A 17,530-nucleotide genomic window follows, 5' to 3' on the forward strand; every position below is an offset into this window, starting at 1 on the left:
TATATATTATATTTAAGAGCGCAGCACGGCGGCGCAGTGGTTAGCGCTTGTGCGGCACAGTTCATGTCATGGGAACCTGTCGTGGGTTCAAATCCAGCTCCAGACTTCCTGTGCGGAGTTTGTATGTTCTCCCCGTGCTTGCGTGGGTTTCCTCCGGGCACTCCGGTTTCCTCCCACGTTCCAAAAACATGCATTTCAGGTGAATTGGCCGGTCCAAATTGTCCCTAGGTGTGAATGAGCGAATGAGTTGTCTGTCCCTGTGTGCCCTGCGATTGGCTGGCAACCAGTTCAGGGTGTCCCCTGCCCACTGCCCGGAGATGGCTGGGATGGGCTCCAGCCCCCTCCGCGACCCTAATGAGGATAAGCGGTACGGCTGATGAGATGAGATGAGATATTTAAGAGCATTTCCAAAGAGTTACAGCAGGCTTAGTGACTATCACTGCAATTAGTGCGTTTAAGTCAGTTTGGAAAATCCCGACGCGGTGGAGTGGACTGTCAGCAACATACTTTGTGACTTTAAGTACGTGTGTGCACTGCATACGCACAGCAGAAGTAAAGCACGCTGACCTCAAACCTCCGCGGACGACCAGCGGCTGAAGTGGCGTTGGCATGAGCCCGTGAGAAGCCAGGGGGGTGAGGCCCAAATGTCATCACAGCTGCAAAAAAGTGCTGAGCAGAAAAAGCAAATGAGGGAAATCTGCAAACTGAGGGCCCCCAGCAATGAAAACAAAGCTGCTGTTAACTGGCTGCTGCTGGAGTAGCGCGGGGGAAGTTTGGGAATTTCGTCTCAACTCCAGCTGCTGGCCGACTTCATCACCGTGCACGAGCACAAAATCATTCTGGATTACTTTCCGTGTATGTCCATTCTCAGGATAAGGGATAGATGCACGGAAATTGGCATTTGACATTTCAACCCCCCCAAGTAAAGATACAGCGAGTATAATTTAGCGCCTCCTAGAGGTAAATAAACTTAATTAAAAAAAATATGATGATTAAAATAATAAGCGAAAATTTGGGTTTTCCCTTGTCCTTTGGTTTAATCCCGGCTGGCTTCACGTTGATCGCCACAGCCGATACTGTTTTTCGTTGTTGGCTCCCGGTTTGCCTGGCTACTCACCGCATTTTTTGGTCAGCCAGCCTCATGCCTTTTGTTGATCGGACCCGGTTAGCACCCAGTTGGTGGCTCTCCATGTGTGTTTGGTTTCACCAGTTAGCCCATTTTTGGCTGCTTGCCCTTTTATTTATTTTTTTAGCACAAGGATACTGCTGGAAATGTGAATTTCCCTACAGGGATGAATAAAGTATCTATCTATCTTTGTTGTACCATTACTTTGTCCACCTGGGACACAACGCGTATAGGCATTTTCCACAAAAACTAGCAAAACTTCGCCCAAAACACTTGTATCCTCTTGGACAATTAACAATACAGCAACTGGCTTGCTAGGGGGCCGTTTTTTCTCCACTGACGTCACAGCTCTGGGTTACAAAGACAAGGCATGCTGTCTTCAAAATGCATTATATTGGAAAATTATTAAAATGCACTGATGAAACCGTTAAAATGCAAAAACATGTACACTATTTCCTCACATTTTGCATGTTTAAGAATTTGGGATAACCTTTAAATATTGCCAGTCAAATAAATGATGAATAAGCAGTGCAGACATTTCATTTGACTGAGATCTGACTGTGCCTTACCATACACGACGTCACTTATACGTAGTGTTTCTTGCGCCAATATGCACGAGCGTGCACTTGTTTGTGCAAGCAAGTCCGCAGTTTCAACACGTTTTGTGCAATAGGGTTGCTGGGAAAACTGCAGCGATGGCTGGGTAGGGTGGAGAGCGCGCGAGCCATGCGCGCTTAAGAAGTGGGATGAAGAGAAAGGGAGCGCAGAGAGCGCGAGAGCGCTCGTGCTTGTGCCTTTCAAGGTGTGTTATTTGTTCGAGGCTGTCCAAACATTTACAGAGCGCTGGCAGTCCTGGAATGCAGAGGCACGGCCTAGGCGGCGAGCAGCAGCCGTGGGAAACTGCTGCTCCCCTCAACCTCTGCGCGCTCGTTCGCCCTCAGGCACACTATCAACACAGACAGTGCCAAAGATGTGTGGACCCGATAGTGACAGTTCTCGTCAGCAGCTGCGCACACACTCGGGCTCACGCTCGCCCACGCGTGCTTTCATCCGCCAGGCACACTGCTGGCTGCCTGCCTCGCACGCACGCCGACACACATTAACAGGGAAGGGGAGACTGACTGACAACCACGCGCCCAATCAGTAATTCGCATGCATATATATAATTAGGCTTGGCTTGTAAAAGTATGAAGCTCCTTGAATGAACTCTGCGTGGTCATGCATGCATGGTAATAACTGCATCGCCCAAATATGTGTGCAAAAACGTCAGTAGTCGATTCCTCTCAAAACGCATTGGATTTTGCTGTTTCAGTTATGACAGGAAGGGGGCTTTTGTGATCCTAAAAAGTGCTGCAATAGTCAAAACCTGCACAGTGAAAACATTTATTTATTTATAGCAGTGTCTGAAATAACGTCTGCCTGGACGCCCGGGGCGTGCATCTTTTACATCTGGCGTACAACTTGAACAAAATGTTTTCGCCCGGGTGGCCGACAACTATTTCCCCAAATCAAACTTTTGCTTTATTCCGATTTCGAAATGTTCGATCGGTTTGGAAATTTCGGAATTTCGGTCCGTTTGGCAATTTGCATAATCGGCAGCCAATCAGAAGCCTGCATCGAATAACTTTGTGCTTCCTGACTCTGCCGAGCGTTATAAGGTCGTGTATTTGCATATCATTTTCCAAAGTAGACGTACAGAGAACACAAGAAAATGGAGAAGTGGTTAGGAATCAAGCCAAAACCTCAGCCCCAGAAGAAAGATTCGAAAGAAGCTAACAAAATTTATGACTCTATGTACACTAAAAGCATTGTGGAAGAAGTCAGAGAAGACTTGTAGCAGATGACGCAAACATTGCATGAATGAAGATGAGTAAATACAGGTACATAATGATGGCAGATAGAAAAGAGCTATGTCATATACATGCAATAAATGTTATAAGTAGATTTAAAATAAACTTAACTTTTAAGTTTTGTTCTGATATACATTCTGTTTATAAATCCTTAATACTTTGCAACAATGGTTTCTTTGCTATTAGTCGTCTTTTTGTGTTTCAAGTTGTGAAAAATGGGGCTGGCAACTTCGTCACTGGGCAGGCAACTTTTCAGTGTTGTCTGCCCGGTAACTTTTTGTCATGAGTTTCAGACGCTGTTTATAGATATCAGTAACATAGAATATGACAACAACTGTGGTTTTATCTATTAATTGCCAGGTCCAAAATGTCCCTAGGTGTGCATGGTTGTCTGTCTCAGTGTGCCCTGCGACTGGATGGCAAACAGTTCAGGGTGTCAGCCTGCCCACTGGCCGGATAGCCACCAGCACCCGCGCGGCCATATAGAGGATGAGGGGAAAATGGATAGATGCAGTGTCTCACGGGGGGCATATCAAATGCATGAAGGGGGACAACGATTATTACCCCAAAAAATGTTTCCACAGCGCTAATCTACGTTAAACACAACCAACAGCACATCCATCAACAGCTAACATCAGGTTTCCTCATTTTCAATACTAGACAGCCAGCTCCCTTCTAGATGCTTTGTTTTCCTCTTACAATTGGCCAATAGGCATTTTTTCAATGGGATCTGTGTTGTTGATTCAGCGTCTTATCAACGTGATTGGAATGTCTTTGAAGTGACCGATCAATTTAGTTGGTTTCATGCTGTCCACTGCCAACAATGTTAACATATAGCAAGCAATCCTGTCTTAATACTTAAATATGGTTTCTGTTTACTGTATCCGGAAAAGCTGAATTACAGCTCTAGGAGCTCTGAATGCAAGATCACAATTTCCTACTGGCCTCAAATGCCTGAAATGATGTGAATGAAATTCAATTTGAAATGCATTTGAGGAGCTTTAGACTTAAAATTTGGGGTATTTAAACACATTTCACCAATGAGAGTACTTCATAATCCAAGTTTTCACAAAAGGGCATAGTTTATGAATGAGAATAGTCTTTATTGTCAATGATATATTTTGAAATCAAAATTGCATTTGCCTTCCAAGATTTTTAAGCTTCATACTAAACTCTTATAAATTATGAAGCAGCTTCACTACACACATTTCAAGTAGGCGACTCAAAATCCTGAGCAAAGCCCTGGTCTCTGAGACTTAGTTGATGACAGGGCCATTGTCTACAGACATAAGACTTTTATTTTCCGTGTACATTAACAAGAAGACAATGGGCTTCTTAGCTTTGTTCGTTTTTACACATTTTAAGGCAGGGAAGCTCCGCTCACATGCAAATGTGTACAGAAAAGCCTCAACAGGAAATTATATGCCAGGAAGTTATATGGTGAGAGTACCTGCTTCTTTCTTCTTATCATTTCTTTTTTTCTTTATCTACAAAGCTTTCTTCTTATTTTTTCTAGCATTATTCCTCTTTTTCTTATTTTTTTTCCATAGACCACCGAGCTGGTCTATGTCAGCCGCTCTACATGCTTTTTTCATTTTCCTTGTATTCTATTGCGTCTTCTAGCCTTTTATGTTTTGTTTTCCATTTTTGTTCTTTTTTTCTCTTTTTGAGTCAAGTCAAATCAAGTCATGTTTATTTGTATAGCCAGTAGTCACAAGAAGTCTCAAATGGCTTTACAGATCACAGACTATTCATAGACTGCCATTATTTTATTTATTTTCTTCTTTTGTTTCTTTTTCCATTGTTTGTCATGATTGCTGATTCGGGGCACCTGCGACTGCCCCATTGGCACCAACAGCCCTAGTCACTGATCGGCTCCCTGACCCTTTTTAAACCCCCAGCTCCCAAGAGGAAGCTGTCAGACCGTCTGCGAACCTATGCTTTCAGCTAGGCAAGCTCTGCACTATCCGACATTCTCCTGCCCTGTTTTCTCCAACCTGATACCTGTTGCCGACCTGTTTCTGGACCCGTTTCTGCCTTGCTCCACCATCCCGGCCATCGGTCTGTTTTGCCCTGTTTCCTGTCTGATACCTTTTGCCGACCTTTTTTCTGGACTCGTTACCGCCCTTGCTCCCCCGTCCCGGCGATCAACCAGTTTTCCCGCTGCCTACGACTATCCTCGCTCGACACGGAAGTGCCACTTCCGCGTTCCTGCCATCAGCAACCCGTGTCCAAAGATCATCGGATCGTGGAAGCAAGCACTGCTCTCTTTCTCAATAAAACTGAGTAAAAACGAACGCTATTGGGTCCTGTCTCCGTTTCTGGCTTGTGACATTGTCTTATTCGTCCCCCTAATTATGTGCATAGAGCTAAAATATAACTTTTAATATGAGTTGAAGCAACAAAAACAATCTAAAGAGGCTTTTGGTAGCTGAAAAAGTCGGCTCTTTTTAGTGAGCTGAGGCAAAAAAGCCGTTTCTTGAAAAACAGGCGTAATTCCCATCATTAAGAGCTTATTTGAGTGTGAGAAGCTACTCAGTGAAGGAATTTAACTGCTTAATTCTGCAAACACGTAGCACAACACACACCCAGAAACACAGATGACAGGCAAAAATTGCATTATGAGTGAGATTAATAACAACAAGTCGTTTCTTTTTCTTTTTTCTTAGCATTTTCGGCTTCAACTAGCACTTTTCTGCCACCCATCGTGCCTGACTCATATCACTCGCGTTGTTCTGTGTTCCTTTTACCGCTACAGAAGAGTGGTGGTGGGCAAAATCAAGTTAAAATTTGGGAGGGGAGAATTTCCCCCGATGGTTAAACTTACCGGATCTGCTGCACTGGATGTGCTTAATAGCTGATAAGTGAATGCATGCAAGAGTATGTTTAGATAATGCAAGTGACAGAAACATGTTCAAATTATTTTTCTCATCCATCCAGGCCAAACTCCACCTTGACATGAGCCGGCGCTTCAGGAAGTCTCCCGTTATTCCAGATTAGCCACTCCGGCATTGGTTGTGATGGCCCTCGGGAGAGTGCTGTGTCTGAGCCTGTTTGTCCTACTTTTGAGGGACCTGTGGCACCTACTAGAGAGCAATGAGAAGGGAATTAAAACCTTTTACATTTATTGCTGTAAAATTGACTCTTTCAATTCATCTCAATTTCCTCTCAAAAGCAATTGTTGTTGCTGTCCGCAAGAAAAAAAAGAAAACCAAATGGTTTAAATGATCAAAAAAAGATATTACTTCTATAAGATAATATCCCATCACAATAGAAAATAGCATTGGAAGAAAGATTCATGGTGAAAACCGAACTGACTTGTGTAAAAATGTTCGACGGCATTCACAAGGAGGAGAGAGATTGATGCAAATAATGAAACACTAACTTATTACTTGGCTGTCATGACTTTAAAGCAGTTCCAGGAACTCAGCTCCTGTGTTGACGTGATGGCCAGTGATAAGTACGACTTCGGGATAGAGTTTACTGCGTTAGCAGGTGCGCAACAAGTTTGCTCATATCTCGGTCTACCAGTTATTCATTCAAGGACAAAGACAGCGATAACGCACGGCTGACTTCTTGAACCCCACGCACACCTCAATTTTTTTGAAATGCTTTAAAATAAAGGCTTATCAGTTTTGCAGTTGAGCTTAAGGTAAAATTTTAATATCCTCTATATTACTGATTTTTTTATTACTGATCTTTTATGGTTTTGCTTATTAAAACTGACTCCGTGTTAGCTTAACTTGAATGTGAGCTTGAAGCAGGAAAATAAAATAAACGTCTTAAAATGATTTTTGTACAGTTTGTGTCTGGTTTTGTCATTGCAAAACTGCCAAGTTTAGAGGGATGAGTTGTATCACTTGTTTAATCATTACATTTCCACCAATGCTTCAGGTTTTGTAGTTTAAGCAGTCATTGAAGTTAACTCAATATAGTGAAAAAAAATTATAGTGGGCAGTGTTGACTCTTTCAAAGCTCACATTTGGTGGAATAAAGAAAAATGGACCTTATTTGTTTCTGTGTTCTTGAGAATGTGTTGATGTGTTCCACTCTCAGGGGTTTGATCAACTATTGCGTCTGTCTCAAGTTTGTGATGCTGGTCCTGATTATCAGCCAATGGTTACAAATAAATTGGTACATTTTTCTCATTTTGATATTCTTTGTTTTTACAGCAACACAGACAAGCTTACAAGTGTGCATATTTTAAAAACTGCAAAACTGATTTTCATTGTGGTTTATTTAAGTATTGATTGCAAAGTAAATCACAAGGATAAGACACAATTTTAAAAGAGAGACCTGGTGCAAGACAGGGTTTGGTGTTCACTTTTTTTTAAAATTGGGAACCCATATCAACAACACAGTCAAAATCCCCGTCCTCTGTTTTTGACCAGAACAGTTTCGCTAAATCTCCAATAAAAGGTTCACTTTTTTCACTTTCAGAGTCAGTTTCAAAAAGATCAAACAACAGACATGGTTAGCCCTAGCATCGGCAATCCATTCTTTTAATTATTAATCGCTGGAAGTTTCTGCAACATTGTAGTCAGGGTGGAAAAATGACACTGTTTCATGAAACGGAAGCACCAAGACGATAACATTAACTTTCAAATTGCTAGATACGCTACGGCGTTAGCATTAAGAGTACTTCCACCAACAATGCATTGCGTGTGATGTCACGTGTCCTCTTCTACGCAAGCGGGAGGTGGTGGTGTTGAAATCAGAGGCACATAGAAGTCACAGGAGATTGCATTTAGTTGGAAATATTAAAGATCTCACTAAAACATCATATTTCACCAAAAAATGTTGTAAGTCTTGACTCATCCAAGGCTCGACCTGTGACCTCCCAGTCTCGGGGGTGGGCGCCCAACCGAGCTGGTCCATGTCAGCAACTCCACATGAGACACAGGGCGCACCGCACTATAGGGCACACTGCACAATATGAAAGAAATCAGAGATTTTTATGTGCGCCTTACGGTCGTGGAAATACCGTTTAAAAAAAAGAAAAGAAAAAGAGCAAATGTAGCCAGCTATTTGAATGTTGGGGGCACTATGAGTGGTACCAAATCAACACATTTTTATAAATAGTCCTTTTTGGACCGTTTTATACTTATTGTCATTAACATTTGACGGCTGTATTAAAAAGCCTGAGGCCGTGGCTCATAATTTGCCCACCCCTGTTTCAGACTGATTCACACGTACGCCTGTCATCAAGTTTGTAAAGTAGCTGCTGAAAAGTGGCTAAGGTGTTCAGAGGAGCACACAAGACATTAAACATCAAACGAGTCTGTAGGTATAACTCAGCCAAATAAAACTCTTCCTCCTTTTGTTTGTCCTCCTCAAAGACAGACACACTTCCAAGCACCTACAGCCTACCTGGCCTGCTACCTTCCAGTCATTGTGACGCAATTTTTCGCCAATCAGGTGCTGTGAGAACGGTTAGGGAGCGTGGTGAGAACTCTCCTCCCATGTCCGCTTTCCCATACCTGAGAAATTGTTCTTTCGCCTCAGGGGAAGGCAGGCCGCACCAGCCGCCCTGTGAATTAGGGTTGAACAAAGAGCTTGAGCGTCAGGTGAGTTACACGAGTCTCGCGTATGCACGCCTACACACACCAGCCCGTGTCATTCATGGGTGGCGTGCTGCTTTGCATGTTGGCTGGAAGAAACTAAACAGACAAGTGTGGGAACTTTTTACTCCGTTTTTTTTCCTTTTTCCAGGATCCTTTATCAGTATTACCTCTGCTTAAACAGGTATTTGTGCACCTGTGGCCAGGGATTAGCAGATCGCGTTCTTCATTGTGTGCGAAAATAAACACTGCAGGCTGTTTTGCCTGTTCATTCTCCATGTGTGACTCAATCAAATTTCAGTGGACTGTTTGTCTTTTTTTTTTCATGTCTTCCAATTCATAAATTTCTTGAGTCACGATTGAATCCAATTCACAATTAAACAACTTTCCAAAATCCTGTTCCAGACTGGACAGGTGGCTGTTTGCTTCATTGTTATTGCAGTAGCAACACAAGTTAAGTGTTTTTATTAGTAGGCTCGTAAATTGGGGAAGGTTGGGAGGAAGAAAAAACAAAGGCACTTTGTCCCATTTATTAAGATCTTAAAGTTTTGTCATCAGTCTCTGGCGCCGTAATGGTGAAAGTTACGTCAGACAATGTGCGTCATTCAAACAAAGGTAGCTTAATGATGCCTCAGCTGACTCTGGCAGATGACTTGGAACAACCCAGTTTGACATGCGCACGTAATCCAAATACAGTCGTAAATTATTGTGTTTTACTGTAGAGTTCCAATTTTTTTTTCTTTGTATATAATGCCGTTTCATTCGTGGCCAAATTCTGCCGATGTATAGTTTCACAAGGTCATGCGTGGTCTGTTGATGTTGCATATCGTTGCTTATGTCTGTGTCAACTTTCTTTGCATTGTCCACAAGTTACTTGACTTCTACAAACAACACTCATTATTTGAAAACCAACAGTGAAAGGTCACATCGACACAAGTCAAAAATGCTGTTAAATATTTTCTTAATAAAAAAGTGAGCAAGATTGTACAATGTAGCATTTCAACCTAAGTGAGAATAACCATTTTGAAAAATCAATGCATGAATGAATGAATGGATCATCAGCCACTTTACTCAAAGCACATTGAACTTGTTACCATTTTTTCCACTTTAGATCCCTCAACGGTTATATTTCTGCATCACTTTGTTGTTTAACTGGCTTTTTTGTGGGCTTAATTACTCTTTTTTGGTATTTTATCAGAATATAATGATTAATTCACTTAAAATTACCATCTAGTGAGACAAGTATCACAGTCAAGTCATATTTATTTGTATATGTTATGGTTGCCATGGCGCCCAATTGGTCCCTGCCGTGTGGTGCCAGGTTCTCTCACGGTTGCCACGGCGCCCAATTGGCCCACTGACACCAGCTGAAACGCGTTGACAGATTGCTGCCGGACTACTTAAACGCGGTCTTGCGAGTTGCCTGGTTTCAGAGCGTCTGCGAAACTTCTGCTGGACTCTGTGTGATATGCCAAGTCCTGTGAATCTCCGTTTTTGCCTGTGTTTTGATCCTGTTTTATTTTTGGCCCGATCTGTTTGATTTAAATTTACTTCGGTGACCATCAATCCCCGGATCGAGTGTGTGCGCATTCCTCTTCTCCCCAATAAATTGTGAGTAACGTTACGCGATTGGGTTCTCATTCCAATTTCCTGTCCTGGTTCGTGACAGTATAGCCCCAATCACAAAAAAAGTCTCAAAGGGCTACACAGTCCACCATTTCAACGTTCTCTGATTTGAAACCTACATAAGAGGAAGGAAATACTCAAAAACCTCAGCATGAGGAAAGTTAAGAAACATTGAAAAGGGGCCACACAAAGGATGAACATTAAATACAGGTAATAACAAAATGTCCAGTTGACAGCTTCCTGCCCTTCAATCGTGACTGATGCAGCAGGTTCAGGTGACGGCGTACATAGGGTCCAAGTGCCAATACGATGGCTCTTAATGCATGCACATTGCAACACTCAGTCTTGTCCTTCTCCAAAAAGGACAAAAAGCAAGAATACATTGCATATCTGAAGTAGCAATACCAGAAAAAACAAGCAGAGTGTGAAAGAAAGAATTCTGTATCAAATAGTAAATGGTCTGCATTTTTATATCGCTTTAACCAGTCACTGAAGACATCCTAAGGCGCCTTACATTGCATGTACACCAAACCCTGTCTTGCACCAGGTCTTTCTTTTAAACACACACACACACACACACACACACACACACACACACACACACACACACACACACACACACACACACACGCACAATACACGGCACGCTAAGACCTGATGTGCTTATTATTTTATCTATATACCAAAGCCATACCCCCCTAACGGCAGGTGGCTGAGTCAAGAACACACAAACATTCACCAAACATGCATTCCCCTTCGCTCTTCCCAACCTGACACCAAACATTGAGCCCACAGCACAACAAGAGATGAGTTGCTGTGCCATGCAATCCTTCACCTGCAGAGGCCCAACAGCGTACACTGGTTTACCCCCTTCGCATGATATCAGTCATTCTTAACTATCCTTTGCCATTCACATCTTTCCCCAGCATTCACTCACGTATACATTAAATGAACCGACCTCACATCCAGAGAACATTTCATCGCATTTATCCAACTATATTTGGGCATTCCTTTCATTGTATTTCCCACCACTTTGGCACTATATACTCTCTCAGTCAAACAGCCTTTATCCATTCTTTCCATATGTTCAAACCATCTCATAACATTTTCATCAACCTTCTTCACAATCTCTCTCACCAAACCAAGTCTTCTGCTTACTTCCTAACTAATTCCATTTTCCAGTCGGGTCACTCCACACATACAACGAAAACATCTAATTTCAAAGACACTTAACCCATTACGCTCATTTTCTCTCAAACCCCACGCCTCTGAGCCATACATCACGATTGGTACATCCACACCTTCATGCAATCCCCGCTTTGCATCCGTTCGCAGATCTCTACATTTGCCCCCTATTTCATATCCTCCTCCAAACCTCCCCCTGCTGCCTCATACAAACCCAAATACTTAAAACCATTTCCCCTCTGCAACTTTACACCATTCAGTTTTTTTAGATTCTACATTCTTTAAGGCCCGGTCACACAGCCTTTTGCGTCTGTATCGCGGGTAAAATTTTGCGATTTTTTTTTTGCCCGTGGTTGCCCGCGGTGAAAAATGTTAAAAATTGGCCGGCGACTGTTCCGCGTCCTTCCGGCGACTGTTTCGTGTCCTTATCGCTGGAAACCGCGGCTGCATCGCTGTGCCGCCCGCGGTTACCTGTGGTCTAAAGTTTTGAGCAGCGCAAAACTTTTTCGCGCGGCCAACCGCGTGTGAATTTCCGACCGCGTGTAAAACACGGCTGTATCTCGTCTGTATCGCGATCTCAAAAGCGTCCAACACCGTCTGCTTCACGGGCAGAAATTTCTGGCCGTGATTCAGCCTAGATGCGCCCGTGAAAGGCTGTGTGACCGGGCCTTTAGACGGTCAGTGCAAAATTAAAAATAAAAATGTTTATGTTTCAATAGGTGATTAATTTTTGGTTTTCGGCCAAGCGTTTTTACAACTTCGGTTTTCAAGTCCAGTGCCCTTGTATCAATGATTGTGCATGGAAATAAATGTAATGCAATATTTTATTTTAAACCACTGTCAAATTAAGATTTGAAAGTGAATTTCACCACATTTACCAAACTCGACATCATCAATATAAAATCAAATAAAATTACCATTATCACCAGAATAGGCCATTTGTAAGGTTTTTGAGTTCAACCCAAACACTGACACACGGGCAGTGTTTTATTTGGGGCATAAAGGGAGTTGGACAAAAATCATTCATGGGGGCGGCAGTAGCTCAGGAGGTTGATCCCAGTTCAAATCCCGGCTCGTCCGTGTTACATGTCGAAGTGTCCTTGGGTAAGACACTGAACCCCTAATACCCCCAATAAACAGGTTAGTGCCTTACATGGCTGCAAGGACGCTATTGGGAAATGTGGAACACATTGTAAAGCGCTTTGGGAAGTCATTGACTTGAAAAGCGCTATATAAATGCAGATCATTTCATTCCACACAGGAAGTCCAGGTAAAAACGATCGAATTCGAAACACAGTCCAAAATAAATTCGGGGGCCACAGCACAGGCAACAAGAAGTCAACTTTGGCAGGCAGGAACGGCTTAAAGCTTAACGATCCGACAGATAAGGTTGCAAGCGCAGTCCATTTATACAAAGTCCCTGATAAGCGGCAGGTGTGAATAATGGGATGCAGGTGTAGTGATATTCCAGCGCCTCTTTGTGGTGTGTTGGATCATGACACCATTGTCCTTACCGTTATGAAATTTGATCAGGCTGTGATCAATGATATACATAAATCTGGTTTGGAATTGACCAACAAAAAGAGTTTAAGGCAAGTGTTACCTACATTTAGAACATTGGTTGAAAAGAGTCAAGCAGCTCACTGAATTTAGGAGCAATTTAAGCCCAGTAAGGAAAGTCCGTGTTCATACTGCAACTTGATTTAGAGATAAGTGTCAAGTCAAGTGAAGGGGAACCCTAACAACAAGCTTGGCTAATGGCTATGGAAGTCCCCAGTGTCGGCAGGGAGCACAGCCACATTAAGCATCAAGTTACACTATCCTGGCCATTAAGAATGTCTTTTAGTAGTAAGCAATTCCCTAAAGCGGCAGCTGACCTTCATGTTGAAGCTATTTTTGCAACTTCCTCTCGCCAAGTGGTTATAAACACTGTATCCCCAACAGCAGTAGCCTTGGAGACACACCTGATCCCCCGCTACTGCCCACTCCTGCTCGGTAAATGTTGGCTCACTTTTTTATTGGGATTTTCCTCTTCTTTTGTTCTCATGCTAACAAAAGGCTCAAAAGTTGTGTGCTTGGCCTCTCAGAGTCAGCGATTCAAAGTGTGCAAATACACTCATGCAAAGTTGACACTGTCGAAGTGAACTCTGGAAGTGGACTTCCTATTGGGGCACTGCCTCACTGAATAGAGTCTGTTCTCGTGGGATCGCATGAATTATTTTTACAACTGTGTTGTTTCTTGAGCATTTTTATAACACACACACATGCACACACCCTCACTCAGCAGCAGCAGACTACTATTTGTGTCAGTGTTAAACAGTGTTCTTGATTCTATTGTGTAATGCAGTGTTAGAGACCCAGCAAACTGCAAAACCTTACCCTGAACTCTTCCAAAAAACAGTGGATGTTCTTGAATTGACTTCGTGGCTCCACTCAAAATTATACGGTGTCAAATTTAACATTGGATGTTGTGTTAGGATACACTTTACGTGCACTCTAATAGAGGACAGGTAAAGCTTATCTGACTCTTTATCCTTACAATGTTCATGTAACTCTGCTCACATGAAATTAAATGGACCTGCGTTTTCTGAAATGGATTAGGTTGCTCAACAAATCATTATACGCATTTAACTCTTTCAGGACCATTGGCAGCACCAACCCATCAGAGGGGCTTGGTCAGATACTTTTTTCCTGGAAAAAAAAACAACTGAATGAGGTGGCAGGGTGATGAATGGTTAGCACATCTGCCTCACAGTTCAGGGGTCCAGGATTCGATCCCAGCTACCGGCCTCCCTGTGCGGAGATAGCCCGTGCCTGGGTGTTTTACTCCAAACAATCCAGTTTCCTCCCACGTTCCAAAAACATGCATGGCAGGTTTATTGGTGACTCCAAATAGTTCCTAGGTATGGATGAATTTTTGTGAATTATTGTATGCCTATGTAAGCATTGTGATCAGTGTTGGGCACATTACTTTTAAAAAATATATTGTTATGGTTACTCACTACTTCTTCCATACATTAACTGAGTTAGAACTAAATTACTTATAGTAAAAGTAACTGGGTACCAGAGAATGTAACTATTTCTGTTACGTCAAAAATAGTTGTAAGAATTTGAAATCTTAGGAGCAGTATTTGACTCCATTGGATTGATGTAAAGAAACTGTCTTGAAATGTATTTATTTGGTTTGAACATTGCAAAATCGCTACTTTATACAGTGCACAAATTTACCGAGGGAGCCGCAAAAAAAAATCTTCATACTGCAAACCGTAGAGTTGGATAACTGCAGAAAATCACGGTTCATCCTATCCCTGTATTTATCTTAAACGAGTCGTGCTTTTACAGCTACATGGCCAGTCGCTAAAGCAGCATAGTCACAATAACGTTCTGAATTATGCGCTTGTTTACTGCACACAATTTCGGGTGTCGTGTTTTATTTACAATATGATTCTTTCATGTGAGATCAGAATGCATTAGTTTTCGTCATGCATCATGAGTAATGTCTCCGAATTTCACGCGGAAATACAGTTGAAACAAGTAACTATCACATAGTCCACTGCCTTCTCTGTAAACACATATTAAATAAACTAATTAGTCAAGTCAAGTCATTTTTATTTGTATAGCCCTAAATCACGAAGAGTCTCAAAGGGCTTCACAGATTGTTACACTATATTACACAAACTATTTTCAACCGACAAGAGGAGTAGGTTATTCGTATGCAATGGAGTAGAAGTGAGTTTTAAGTTTAGATTTAAACATTTCCACTGAGGTTGCAGATCGAATCTCAGGGGGAAGAGCATTCCACAGCACCGGTGCCCGGATGGAGAACGCTCTCGAACCAGCAGAAGACTTCTTTGCTCTCGGGATCATCAGAAGACCAGCACTCTCAGATCGTAGGCTTCAGACCGGGACATAGTGGCAGATCAGATCTGAAAGATAAGAGGGAGCAAGTCCATGTATGATTTTGTACAATACTGAGAGAACTTTGAAGTCACATCTTTGGCTAACTGGGAGCCAATGCAGGTTAGCCATAATCGGTGTTATGTGATCGTACTTTTTTGTCCTAGTTAAAAGCCTCGCTGCGGCATTTTGTACTAGCTGAAGAGACTTGATTCTGGACTTCGGGAGACCGGAGAGTAGTGCATTGCAGTAATCGAGACGGGAGGTAACAAATGCATGAATTATTGTTTCTGCATCAGACTGAGACAGTATTGAACGGATTTTAGCAATGTTGCGAAGATGGAAGAAGGCAGTTCTAGTAATTTGCTTTACATGCATCTCAAAGGATAGATCAGGGTCAAATATGACACCTAAATTTTTAACTGAGTCACTCTGTGTGATGTGACATTTGTCAATGTTCACAGCAGTTTTTGCGAATAAGTCCCGGCATTTAGAAGGACCAATGACTAACATTTCGGTCTTTTCAGAGTTAAGACGCAAGAAATTGAGTGACATCCACTCTTTTATCTCAGTGAGACAGGCCTCCAAATTTCCACAGTTTAGTGTGGAAGATTCCTCCAACGGAAGATATAGTTGAGTGTCGTCTGCGTAGCAGTGGAAGCTGATATTGTACTTGCGAATAATATCACCTAATGGAAGCATGTAAATGTTGAAAAGTAGGGGGCCGAGCACTGAACCCTGCGGAACACCGCAGGTAACATTAAAGGGCTCAGATGTCGTTTCACCATATTTAACACAGTGCGTCCTATCTGAGAGGTAAGATTTGAACCACGAGAGGACGGCTCCTGAGAGACCAATCCATTTTTCCAACCGTTCTAGTAGGATATTGTGGCGCACTGTGTCAAAAGCAGCACTAAGATCCAGCAGCAGCAAAAGTGATGAAGCGCCAGAATCCATTGACATTAGGAGATCAAATTACCTTTTTAAAATGTTGTCCAAACGTGGAGACAATTCTAAAGCATATGTGATGCTGGCCAATTGAAGGCTCTTCCAGCCATAAGAATAACATGTCAGTTTTGTGTATCTATTCACTATCAAATAATTATCCAGAACACATCCTATAATTTCCTGTCTCACAACAACTTGTTTAGCATCCCATACACAGTTGTGTTTGTACAATACACCAGCATTAAGTAATTCTTGTTCTTTCCCACCCAACCTAAAGGCCAATGTACAGCGTCCTGTGGAAGAGATGGCTACCATCACAGCTACCACACCATCCACACCACCGGGCACATTGTCCGCATTTTCCAACCCGGCGCCAAACCCCAAATCACCCAGAAAAAAAAGGAAGCACGATACACTCCTTGACTTTTTGAAAGAGGAGTCTGCCAGAGTGAAGAAAAGGCACAAGGAAACTGAGGCCAAACCCCCTTTTTGGGAAGCTCGTGGACAAATTTCCAGAAGAGTGACATCCCTGCAATGTTTCCCTTTGTTTTATAAAAGGAAAATATTTTATAAAGAATTCAATGAAATTCCAGTTTGTGTTTTCCAGTTTTATGGAAGTATTGGTATATTTACATTACATTTTGTGACACATTATTTATTTACTATTATGCATTTCGGCCCAATGCGAGTTCGTTTTTCTGAAAGTAAACTATTATTTAACCCAGAGTCATTTGTAGTTGTTTTCTGTCCAACAGTCACATAGTTCACACACAGTATCTCACATCATTATGAAATAAACCACCAAGGTGTTACTCAAAATAAAGACATTTATTGAATAGTAATGCAGAAAAGTACAGGATGCAAATGTGGGTCTGACTTCCAGAGCCTGAAACATGGCTTTTGGGCAATTTATTCCATATTAACTGTGGTCAATTCTGTGTACGGTGGACCTGGGAACACTGAAGACCCGTTACTTTACATGGTAGGACAGACCGTGGGCCAGCCAGTACATGTAGATCAGGACCTCCAGTCATGGTCCTGTTCCCTCTTTAGCAGCTCCTGCAGGGCCCACATGACCTTCTTGCTCAACCCTAAGTCCTGAATGAGTTCTGACTCCACATCGAACCATAAGCACAGGATGGGAACATTCCTGTCCAACCTGTCCATGCTTATGGGATGGCCACTCTGGAACACAAAAGATAAGATAAACAATTTGGACATAAATGTGGGCATAGAAAAAGAAAAAGACAGCTTTTACTGTGAGGTATGCATCATGAAAAAAGTAGAAATGATCTTTTTTTTATATCCAATGACAACTCTTTTGAATTAAATTCCTT

General features: G+C 42.3%; 1 protein-coding gene and 1 long non-coding RNA gene across 2 annotated transcripts in view; one reads left to right on the plus strand and one right to left on the minus strand.

Annotated features, from left to right (window-relative positions):
- perm1a (PPARGC1 and ESRR induced regulator, muscle 1a) overlaps positions 1-17,530 on the plus strand; it is a 63,023-nt gene that overhangs the window by 13,129 nt on the left and 32,364 nt on the right. The gene's annotated exons all lie outside the window — the stretch shown is intronic.
- The window catches only part of LOC148369563 (uncharacterized), a 46,132-nt gene continuing 36,183 nt past the window's right edge, over positions 7,582-17,530 (minus strand). Inside the window, exon 3 of the long non-coding RNA XR_015850023.1 lies at positions 7,582-7,902. This is a non-coding gene — a long non-coding RNA (uncharacterized LOC148369563). The remainder of the gene's footprint in view (positions 7,903-17,530) is intronic.

This window comes from Urocampus carinirostris, chromosome 3 (genome assembly GCF_059441175.1).
Source record: "Urocampus carinirostris isolate Australia breed hairy pipefish chromosome 3, RoL_Ucar_1.0, whole genome shotgun sequence".
Taxonomy (NCBI): Eukaryota; Metazoa; Chordata; class Actinopteri; order Syngnathiformes; family Syngnathidae; genus Urocampus; species Urocampus carinirostris.